Genomic DNA, 12,825 nt, shown 5'->3' with positions numbered 1-12,825 from the left:
GTGGGGTTCTTATATGGGTCAAGTTTTAAGCCCCTCCAATTATTGTCCTTCAATTCTTGGACCTTCTTCTGACTCTTTTGGGTGTTGAGTGTAGGGAGAAAAACCTAAGAAAAACCATTCTTAGGTTTTTCAGGTCAGGAGAGTTTAGTGTGTGTTCAGAAGGGTTTGTATCCATGTGTGGGCATGTCTGGAAAGGTAGGGATTGGACCACAGGGGACAGAGGAGGCACTGTAAATCTATGAGCTGAGACAGTTGTCTGTCTCTGCCCCAAGAAAGGCTAAGTCAGCAGGACTAACTCTGGGAATGGGATATTATTAATGCAGAATTATTCAGTGGGTGAATCGGTGGTGTGAGGCTAGGGTACAGAGCACCAAGACACTGTAGGATGGGAGGCAGTCCTTTTTTTTCAGGAGACTGGTGTCTTTGAGGATACATCTTCAGCTTCAAGCTTGGTTTTCCTCTGGGGGTGACAGGGAAACCGGCGGGTCAAGTTGGGGTTGGCACTGGAGTTCTTCCCACTGCAGCCAGTGGTATTCAGAGTCAGACAGCCTTCTTACAAGCAAAATATTAAACATCAAAGTACCAAAACATTTAGAGAAAAGGATTTTAAAACAAAAAAACAGTCCTTGCTTTCCAGTCCTACCAGAAACTTCCCTCTTGTGGAAACTGTGGAATACCTGACTTGCTGACTGGTAGGTCTGTGTATTAATCTGTTCCTCCCTAACATTTACCCTCGGAAAGAGAGGACAGAATCACTCTTTATCCAGCCAGAGTTCTTTATTCTTTCAGTTTCTGAGCTTTTTGGCCCTGCTTTTGAAAATTAGTTTGGGGGAGAGCGGGAGGAGAGGGAAGGGGTTTCACACCATTGCCAATGGCTTCCTAGTGCCCTGTGATAATTTCCATAGGTTTGCTGATGGGCATCTAACTTCGAGTCATTGATTTACTTCCTTGCTCGTTTTCCAGCAAACCTGGGTATTCCAACCAATAAAGCCATACTGTGAGCACCCAAATAATCAAAGCAACACCCTTTCTCTTCCCATTTCCTTCACTCACAGTCTTTTTTGCCCAGTAACATTCTTCTCAGTGATACCCTGAACCACAGTGTCTCAATTTTTTCCATTACCAACTCTACCTGGTAAGACAGCACCGACAGTTTCTTATAAGCAAAACCAATTAATTAATAGTCCTGCAATCATAGGTAAAGTTAAGAGGCTAGGCCTTTGAAAATTAAAAGTATAATGCCTGCCTGATATGAATCAGAAAAGAGATCAATTTGAGAACATTATGTACTAGATATGAATAGTATAAATCAGATCTGTATACATGAAGTTCCTTATATTTGGAGACTTAAGAATAATTGGTTACAGGTGGGAAGGGTTGCATTTGACTAGTTGCTTCACTCTGCTCATTGGGTAATGCTATGACCTTTACTGTAATGAATCATTGTTTCTGAAGGCAATTCTTAAAGAAACAATGATTCAAACTTCCTGACATCGTTTTCCTTTTGGCTTATAGTATCTCATCTTTGAAATATCATATCAGCATTGGATACAGAACTTTTATGGGGTAAGATATTTATTGGGTAGTTAAATGTGGGTAGTGGGATGGAAGGCTGCAAGAGAAGTGTCAATATAAACATTAAGAATTGGTATATATATTGGAACATGCTCAATTCTAGGATCTAAGCCATGACTAAAGCACTAACTTTAATTGAATACAATGCCCAGGGCATATATTAAACTGAGTTTGACTAAGTTTAAACTGTGATGGTTGGTAGGAAAAAATCATAGTTTGCCTATTCTGTAGAACTTGATGAAAGGATTAGTTTACTATTCTTATCCAAAGTAGGGGGCTATGACAAATAAACAGGGATCCTGGTTTTCTCTAGTTAAAAAAAAATCCCCAGTTCTTAGATTAAAAAAAGTAACCTCAAATCTACATTTTTCTGTGATTAAAATGAAACACCTCTAATATATAGATACGTAGATAGTTGGGTTTAATTTTAACACGAAAAAATGTGGATTTTGGCTTGCTTTATTATTCCAAATATTGGGGATTTTTTTTGAATCAGAGAAAACCAGGATCCCTGCTAATAACTATAATTTATTCTGGGAATGTCTGTGTAAAGCAGACTTCATATAAGTTAATACAAAGTATATATAATCATGCTGAAACTTATTGTATGATGTACATTCCAACAAGGAACTTCAGTGAACTTCCTTTGTTCCTCTCAGAACTGTAGATTCATAAGGTTGGAAGGCACATCCAATGTCATCTAGTCTAATTCTTGCATGAATGCAGGGGGTGCTCTTCCTAATCCATCCCAAACAAATGCCTGTCCAGCCTCTTCTTGAAAACATCCAATGAAGGAGATTCCACAGCTTCCCTAGGCAAGTTGTTCCATTGTCTTACTGTTTGAGCAATAAAGATTTTTAAAAAGATTTATCTAAATCTGCTTTGCTGCAGTTTAAGCCCATTGTTTTATTTTCTGTTTGTTTATTGCACATTTAGAACACATGAGAACCACCATGTGCCCCCTTGATTTCCTTTACTCTGCACTAAACATACCTACTTCCCTCAACCTTTCCTCCTACGGTTTGCATTCCATCTTTCTTGCTCACCTCTGGATCCTTTCCAGTTTCTGTACATCCTACCTAAACCCAGAGCTGCACACAGTAGTCCAGCAGAGGCCTAACCAGAGCCAAATAGACTGGCATTAACATCTCTCATATCTTGCACACAACTCTTGCTAATAAAGCCTCAAACTGTGTCTGCTTTCTTTGCAACAGCTTCACATTGGTGATTTGTGAAATTTGTGATTCTGCATAACCCTCAGACTCTTCACAGCAATACTACTTTTGAATTTCATTTTTTGGCTGTACCTCAGTTCACAAAAGGAAGATCCTTTTGAATTTTAATTTTACTCCCCTAAGTGGTTGCAAGCCCTCCCAGTCTTGTGTTGCCTGCAAACTTAATCAGGAAGCTCTCTATTCCTGCATCAAAGTCATTAATAAAACTGTTAAACAACAGCAGACCCAAAACAAACCCTGTGGAACCCCACTTGCAACTCATGCCATTCCAAAATTGATCCAAGGTATTCTGTGGTTATTCAGTCAATTATGTAGCCATCTAGCAGAATTCCTATCTAACCCACATTTCTCCAGTTTACTTAAGAGAATGTAATGTGGGATGATATAAACAGCTTTACTGACATTATGTCTATTCCATTCCCTTCAACCATTAAACTGGTTATCCTGTCAAAGATGGATATCAAGCTGGTTTGGAATAATTTGTTTCTTAATAAATCTAAGTTGGCAGCTAGTGATCTTCTCTTCTTCTCCGGGTGTTTATAATTGCTTTATAATTCACTCCTGTGATTTCCCAGGTATTGAAATTAGGCTGACTGGTCTATAATTTCCATAGTCCTCCTTTTTTTTTTTTAAAGATGTTTAGTCTTGGGACCTAACTTATTTCATTGAATTAGCCCTTCTCCTGTCCTCTGGACTTCTTGTCATCCATGACTTTACAAATATTATTGCTAGGAGCTCTCAGGTTTCTTCATTCAGTTCCCATGGCACCCCAAGATGAATTTCATCAGGTCTTGACAACTGAAATTCATTCACATTTATCAAATGCTCTCTGACATACTCGGTATTTATCATGATCCTCAGCCTTTTCTCGTTTTTGCTTATATTAATTTTGTTAGCTTTTGTTTATAGTTTATTTCTCCATGCAGACTGAGGCTAAATAGCCACTGAACAACTCTTTCTTCTTTGTGGCTTCAGTTAATAGTTTATCCTCGCTATGGAGCAGTGGACCCGGATTTCCCTAGTCTACATTTTCTGTTCAATATATTCATAGAACCTCTTTTTGCTCTCTAACATCTCTTTCAGTTGAATTTTATTTTTTGCTTTCCTGATTCTTTTCCCTGTACATTCTTGATATTCTTTAGAACAGGGCAGCCTCTCTATGTGGCATGCAGCAGACTGAAGAGGGGGCAGGCAGCATAGGGTAGCTAGGTCAGGAAGCAGAAAACAGAGCAACAGATCAGGCATGGGAGGGGATCAGGGATTAATTGTGGCTCACCTGGCAAAATGCTTGGCCTGCACTGCCTTAGAATATATAGTTAGCAACTTTTCCTTCCTTTCATTGACTGTGTATTTTTCTTTTGATTTGGAGGGAGCTAAGAAGTTCTTTAAACTTTGGTCTCCTTTAGTCCTATCTTTCCACCATGTTGGAATACCTTCTTTTTGATCTACCACTACTATGTCCCTTAGGGACTACTAGCCCTCCTTTATTCTTTTATGTGTCAACCATGAGACCTAACTTACTGTTTATCTGGGTTTGTTGAAATTTGCTCTTTTGAAGTCCAGTACCATTGGTTTGTTAACAGTGGTAGTAGAGTAGTAACACTTCCTTTTATTCCAAATCTCTCCTTCTGAAACACCATCAATACCTCAATTTTGCTATTCCAGTCACAGGAGTCATCCCAATTTTTAATAGTGTCAATTAAGTTATAATTTTATTTGTATATGATGACCTCTTGTTGATTCTGTCTCCCATAATTCTTGCATTTGTGTGCAGACATCAGAGATATACTGTAGTTTGCTCTGCCAGCTTTCCTTTTTTGCCAGACTGTAGTTCCCTAACCTTTCTTAGAAGTAGGATTCTTCTCCTGGTCCTCATCCCTCAATATTGAATGCACTGTGACTGGTAGGTTTTCTTTGCCATTCCCTATAGAACAGATTAGCTAAATGATGCCTGAAAAAGCTCTAATCTTAGTCAGATGGATCCCATCTCTGGATAGCAATCCTCTTTCCCAGCACATCAATCCATGGTCAAAGAATCCAAAGCCTTCTCAATGCCACCTTCTGAGCCACCTGTTTACTTCCACGATACAACAGTCCCAACATGGGTGCTTACCTTGGAATGAAGGATCAGCAAGAACTTTGCTTCCCATGCCTATTCTTACAAGGCACATCTACACGAGATGCTTAATGAGCAGTAGACTAATTCTACTGCACATTAGCATGTCATGGAAAAAACTGCGTTAATGTGCTATTGCACAGCAGATTTAGTCTACTGTGCATTAAGTGTCACAAAAAGACTTTGTACTGTGGTACTGTGCATTAGTGACAGCTACTGAACATTTATGTAGTACCTCATATTAAAGATACTAACCTTAATGCAGAGTAGCATGTGTAGATTCATCCACTGTCTCTTCTGATCTACTCAGAGTATCATTTGTGCCATATTAACAAGTGCGAGAGGCTAAATCAGTCTACGTGACATGCTGAATTTGGGCTGTAGGCATGCAGCAGACTTTACAGGATTTCCGATTTGGAAGACAGATGAGAAGGGTGCCTGAAATCCCACTTCTCTCCCAGACTTAGGTACCAGATTGCAACCCTCAGATGTCTGTGTAAAACAGGTATTCACAGCCTGACAGGCCTTTCTTAGTTCAGGTTCCCAAACCATTTTTTTTTTTGGAAGCAGATGACTGGCTTGCTCTTCTTTAAAAGCATGGCTTGAAAGTGCTACCTGCCTCTTACCTAATGTCTCATGGTTAAGTATTTGATTTGGAAGTAGGAGACCTGGGATCTAAGTTCTTAGCTGAAGCAGGGGTGATGAATATAAGTCTTCCCAACTCCCAGACTAGGTTTCCTAACCATCAGACTAGAAGTTAGGCCAAGCAAGGGGAAGTCTCCATCCCTCCCACTGAAGCTGTTCCACTGAGCAAGTCGGCAGCTAGTAATACAAGATCCATGGAGCCAGAAAGAGAGAAGGAGGAAAATATAGCTTAACTCTGTAGCTGTACAGTAGGGGTGTGCATAGTGGGCCCTATTCAATTCGGATTTGGCCTGAGTCAGGGACAGTGATTCAATTAGTTGATTCAGATCACAGTCCCTGATTTGATTTGGCTGAATCTGAATCTGAACATTCGATGCTGATTTGGAGAATCAGCGATTCAGACACAGACACACCTTTAAATGTTTTTTCTACATACCTCAAGGTACTAGTGTGGCCCATAAACACGGCAATGCTGGGGTGGATGGAGCATCCCACAGAAATGTGGGTGGGGGTCCTCCGCGTGCTTGGTGGCAAACCCAGAAGTGGACTGGAAGTACTTCTGGTTCACTTCAGGGTCCATGAGGGGACCCTGGGTGCCCCCCAAGACCCAGGAGGCACTGGTTGCCAAGCCAAGGAGGGGATCGGGGACAGTGCACTCCCCTGTGGACCAGAAAGTGGACTGGAAGTGCTTCTGGTCCACTTTCAGGTTTGCTGCTGAGTGTGCTGGGGAGTCCCCCCGTGCTCTTGTGGGACACTCTATGCTCCCCAGCATCACAGCATTCACAAGCCACCTGGTACCTAAAGCTATGCAGAAAAAACATTTAAAGCTGTGCCTATATCCAAATCACCGAATATTTCCAAATATCTCTGCATTGATTTGGAGGGTTCCAATTTGATTCAGAGAGATTAAAGGGTCCTCTGATTCAATTCAGATTCAGAGAGTCAGCCACTGGGTCAAATCTCTGCTGAATCAAAACAGGGACCAAAGCTTCGCACAGCCTTACTGCATAGCTTTGCTGTGGATTCACTTGTGTAGAGAAAAAACAGGCTGCTTGTGTATTTTGCATTGAAAAGTCATTGGATGAAATACATACATGGGGTGGGAAACAAGGACTACAACCTAGATCTCACTGTTCTCAAAAGAATGCTCCTCCTCAATGTGCTATAGGGTCATGTTCCTTTTGCAGTCCCTCTCTGGTCCCTTGGATCTTCCATTATCCGCACCGCCCTTATTAATGAATTTGACCTATTTGGATTTCATAAATAATGAGCCCACAAGTTCAAAAGAATATGAATAAGTCCAAAAGGGGGAAACACCTTAATAAGTTGATATGTATGTGGTCAAATGATCCCCTTTTTCTTCCTCTATAAGCACCTTCCACTGTAAAAGATTTGTGCAAATTGTACTTGGAAAAGAGCTCGCTCTTGGGCATGTGATTGCCTTCATTGTTGGATTATATGTTAATAGTTTTTTCCCCCTTTTAGTTTCTAGCAGTGGCTTGAAATATTCAGGTCTTTTTCCTTATTCCTCATTTGTTTCACAAACAAAATGAGTGTTTATATTCGAAGGTTTTATTACAGATAAGTATGTGTGTTAGGACATAGGTCAAGTATCCTCCCAGTCTTCAGATTTATTTCTGAGTTTTTTCCTTTTTGTCCAACACAGAAACCAAACTGAAGCAAGTATGCAGAAGCCGAGATTCTGTAATTCTGATTGCCATATTTTTCTGATTTATCATAAATGGTTGCTGTTTTTCTTTTTAGGGTACAAATCTTCCCATTATGCCCACACTTCCCTAGCTAAGCAAAATTTAACATGGACCTCCAATACCATATCTCCCATTTTAACAGATGTTTCTGGATTAGAGTTAAACACTACAATCTCACATGTGCTGACTAAATAAATGATGCCCCACAAATTAATTTACAAAAAAAAAATTTTACACTCAATTATAATATTCTTATTTAGGCTAGATTTTTACCTACCCCAGCTGTTGTCATTCAAGAGTATAGTTCTGAATATGTGGTTTTAGTTGAGTATGCCTTGTGAAAATCCTGATTTGATAAAATTTCTTTGGAAGTTTATTTTGACTGTTATCTAATACTTAACTTTCATTTTAGCTTTATTAAAGGTTTTTTTTTAAACAAATTGAATGAGATATTATCCCTTAAAACTAAGTACAGACAGTCAAAAAGCCCAAAGATGAATTGATTCAATCTTTGCAGGTTAGTTTAAGATGCAAAGATTGAACCAATAAAAATGAACAGATATTCACTTGTGATTCAGGAAATGCAGCCGCATGCCTGTGGTGGCTTAAGCCAGAAGCCAGGGGGCATTAGATCATAGTTTCTGGCACATAGTCAGCATGGACTTTGTGTTCATTTCCTCTTTCTGCTGCCCCCGAGGTCTCTGGGATTTGCAATCCACCATCACAGCAGCAGGACTCTGCAGGGTTGCTCATCACTTCCTCTTCCTGCTTCCAGGTGTCTCTGGGATTTGTAGTCCACAGTCACAGCCAGCACTAAGTCAGTCACCAGGGTAGGGCAGCTCTGTAGTCAGGGAAAGGTGATTTTAACTCCCCTCCCTGGCCCCAGCCCCCAGCCTGTGGGGGCCAGTGGGCTGGCCAGTGAGCTAGCTGTCACTGCACCAGCTAGGGAACAGAGAGGCAGGGCCAGCCCTGCTCTCTAGAGTAGACAGCCCAGCCCAGGGCTGCAAAGCATGCTGGGGGACTCTATTAACTTGAACCAGGAAAGGGGTCTGGGACAGAAGTTTCATAAACTGCTTTGACCTAAATCAGTGAAATCAGATTTTACATTTAACCAGGTTTATCTTAAAGCAGTTTTAGCGATTTTGAAACTGGTTTATGTATACTGAACTTCTTTTCTGCTACAGGTTTAAACCAGTTTCTTATCACTGAAACTAGGTTATGTGTAACTTCTGTCCCTAGCTGTGATGTTTTATTTTCACATAAGCCTTTGACATTTTATCAGTATTCATGTAGAAACTTTCCAGGTACTGAGGATACCACCACTCAACCTCTTCATATGTCATTAGCACATCTAGTGGATTTACTGATAAAATCATCAGGAACAACCAGTCCTATGAGACATCAAGAAATTACTGTTGTCTTTTTCTAGCTCACTCTAGAGTGACTAGAATTTTGAAAGAGGTCTTAGTGATGCAAAAATCAAGAAACGAATAAATTCAATTGAAAAATATGGAAAACATAAATTTGTGTGCTTGTGAAAGCACTGAAGAGCTAAGGAAGTATTTTTATTACATTTATTATTCAACAAGGACCTACATCTGTTTCCAATTTGCACTGATTATTGACACATCTGGATATTTGGCCTTAGGAACTGCAAGTTGCTGTTGTGGCATTATTCTCTGAATCAACTTTTCAGACCACCCGGAAAATAATACAGCAAGTGCTGTGAGAAGATTTTGATACTCATAATAAGATTACCTTTTGGCATCCAGAAGTATTGTACAAATGGGATTTTGTCATCTTGTTTTATAAATTACAATTTTGCATTTTTGACACTTTTGGGGAAAAGAAGGCTGCAGCCAAAGGGCTTATTATTTGACAAAGAAATATCAGAATGCCCAATGAAGTAGATACTAGAGATTAGTATAACAGTTAACTACTTGCTTAGCATGCAAAAGCTTCCTGGTCTGGGTAGAAACAAAAGACAGCTTACCTATATTGACTGTGGTGAGTAAGATGTTTTTTAAGTATATGGTGCAATGGTAATTTAAGTATATGGTTCTTATGATTAAAATCTAACTGTTGAAAAGGGAAATATTGTCCAATTCCCTGTTCTTAAACTATTTTCTTCAGTAATTAATCTCTAAGTTTTCTTCATATGTGGTCTGAGAGTGGTAATTTATTTCAGGGGTCAAACTTATAGGTATTGTGAAGTATATACTTAGGGCTCTACAAAATATGATGAGAGACATACTTGTTTTATTACAAATATTTTCAAAATTGGGTAATTTGTTCTTAAAGAACAAATTTAGATCATATTCATCCCTAGAGCAACTTCACTGGTTTTGAATACACCAGGAAGCAATTTAGACAAGAATTGCCAAAGAATAAAGATGTATAAGAAATGATGAATTGCCTTCTGATGACTCCAAGATGGTAGGCAGTTTTGTATGAAGCACAAAGAAACAAATTTCAACAAATATCACAATACTTTCAGGTCAATGGAAATATTTATTTTCTTCCTTTTTTTCTTCTTCTTACCATTTATTCAATTTTTATCATTTTAATGGCAACATAATATTAATAAGTGCAGAAGGCAGGAGTATAAATTAAACTATATCACTAGTAGGCTTGAATAGAAGAGAAAATTCATTATTCAGATTTTTATATGATGCTTCCCAGCATGGTATCTGTGTGCCTTCTGGCAGTGAAATGAGCAATGTGATTAAAGAGATTAAAGTCTGTCACATGTGGTTCATTCTTCAGGAGAAAATCTTCACAACAGTCTTCTTCAGGGCAGAGTTTTCAAGCACATTTTAAGAGTTGTCTTCAATAAGGCATTCTGTTTTGGTACAAATGAGAACTGTTTGGGACAAAAACCAATGCTGCCTGCTGGTGGTTGTGACATCTGATGGCTTTGGCTAGCCAACCTGCAACCTAAGCATGTAATATTAAAAAGAATATACTAAATTAGAAAATGATTTAATCAATCTGTAATTGTTGAACAGAATTAATTTAATCAATCCCTAAATGTTGAATATAGGGCAGAGTGACAGGAGTAAAACAAATACGTAAATATAAAATTTACTTAAGATAAAACTTTCCAAGGTATCAACATGACTTAGGAACATACACCCCATTTTCAAACATGATTTAGATATTGAGGAGCCTAAATTCCATTAATCTTTAAGAAATTTAGCCTTTTAATGGTTTTATGTGCTTATCTGCATCTTTAATTGTCTCAATACCTTTTATTATCTGACCTAAGAGTAAGATTCAGCGAGGTATTTTAGGTGCCTCCAACCTATGTATCATGCCCTTCAAAATTAGGTGGTTGGTCCCAGGAGGCTGATTCAAAGAAATAGGGAAAATGTCCTTGGTTCCTTATACTGTAAATATATGATTAGGTACCTCTAAAGGCACCAAATGCAACGTAGAGACCCTGGGTACCAAGCAGGGAGATGCCTAGAGCTGATAGGAAACACTAAGCGCAAAGGTCTAAACTTCCTCCCTGGAACATATACAGTCCTGAATCAGGCACCTATGAGTTAAATTTTGTTTCCCACAGGCCATCTAATATAGAGCTGCCAATACTGTTGCAGGTTTCATGGCTAGGATCAAGGCATTATTCTACTTTACCTGGGTAGACACGTGCTTCTCCTGTCCTTTCATCTGGGAGTTAGTATGCCTCCAAAGGTGAATTCTACTTCACACTGAAGAACCTCACAGTTCTCCCATTCATTTCAATGGGTCATACTTTGGCATCTCCTGAGGTGTATCCTGTTACATAAGTGATTCTTAACCAAGGCACCTGGGGTGCTGTGAGATCACTTGAGGGGTGCCTTAGTGCCAATCTAAACTAATCAACCAATTCTAGCTTAGTAAATCTCAACTGGTACTCTGTAGTGCTGCTAAATACAGAAAGTTATGGAGGGGTTCTGGCTGAGATTTACTGAGCTAGAATTTAAATTCATAAAATTTATGTAGGGCTGCCTTGAGGCTAAAATGGTTGAGAATAGAAATGTGGGTCTCCATTCACTCCGGTGGGGAAATCTGACATGTGCTAATATGGGTCCAACTGCACAGAGTTATTCTTCTGCTGGCTGTGTATGGCATATGAATCTGAGCACACATGTACATAGATGGACAACTGCATATGGTTTCTTCTCCAACATAAATACCCTAGGGGTTATAGCATTTGCCTAGGATAAGAGAAACTTAGGTTCTATTTTCTCCCACCTTTCAGGGCTGTAAACCCACTCCTACTACTTCTCAGCAGACTGCCCAAACCACCAACCTATGAGAGAGAACTAGCTAAAAGCACCTTTCACCTTCTCCTGTTGAAATGGACCCACTGGGTAACCAAGAAGGAGAAAAGTCATGGGACCAGAAGGAAAGCAAGGAAAAGGAAGCATAACTCCAGAGAAGAGCCACATGCATGATTAGAGGTCAAGAGAGGCCTTATAAAGAGAGGCTAAGAGGAATGGGACTCTTCCATGAGAAGTGAAGGCTCCGGTGAGCCATGAGAAGTGAAGGCTCAGGGGTGACTTGGTGGCAGCCTATAAGTATATCAGGGGTGTGCATCAGGAGCTGGGAGAACATCTGTCACCAGGGCACCCCAAGGGAAGACAAGGTCTAATGGTCACAAAGTGCTGGAAGACCATTTTAGATTGAACATAACGGAAAACTTCTTTACCATCCGAGTCTCCAGATTCTGGAATAGACTCCCCCATGAATGCTGTGTACCTCCGGAGGCTGGGGGTCATGGTGAGCTCCTGCAGGTGGTGGTGGCACTTTCGGTGGTGGGAACATGGCAGTGGTAAGCAGTGAGTTCCCGCAGGCAGCCCTGGTGCTATCAGCAGTGGGGGAGGGACACATGGCGAGCACCAACCAGTGGTCAGTGACCACCCACAGATGCCACCAGCAGTTAACAGTGATCAGGGGCCACCCACAGATGCCACCAGTGGTGTTGGTTGTGGTGGTGGGGCAAGTAGTGACCACCTGCAGGTGCTGCTGGCAGCATCAGCTGCACTTTTTGCAGGGGGTGCATCACCAATCTCAGGGGGTGCACGTGCACCCATGTGCACCTCCTACATGTTGCCAATGGACTCCCCCCTCACGTGCTGCAAGCACCTACTCTGGATACCTTTAGAGAAATACTTGGATGCCTATCTTGCTGGGGTGAACAGACCTTAGCCAACTTCCTGCCCCTTGGGCAGGGGGGTTAGACCTGATGATCTTGCGAGGTCCCTTCCAGCCCCTAATGTCTATGAAATGTATGAGCTCTGTGATTCAGAGAGGTGGGCCCTGCCCTGGAACGTGAGGACTCTGGGTTCTAGTCCCTGTCCCCCAAGTTGTTTATGTATTGAACCGAATGACACTCCGATGCCGAGTTCATCAAGTACAATGATATCTAGTTTACAGTTACATTGTAACTTATAGTACTATTATGCATGCTTTCTCTCATGCGTGGTTGACCTCTATCTGACTCAAGAAGTCTATGGGCCAAGGAGAGGCAAAGCACTGCTCGACCTGGTACTGGCTA

Source organism: Crocodylus porosus, unplaced genomic scaffold (genome assembly GCF_001723895.1).
Source record: "Crocodylus porosus isolate Cpor-Errol unplaced genomic scaffold, CroPor_comp1, whole genome shotgun sequence".
Taxonomy (NCBI): domain Eukaryota; kingdom Metazoa; phylum Chordata; order Crocodylia; family Crocodylidae; genus Crocodylus; species Crocodylus porosus.
This window is presented reverse-complemented; position numbering follows the sequence as displayed.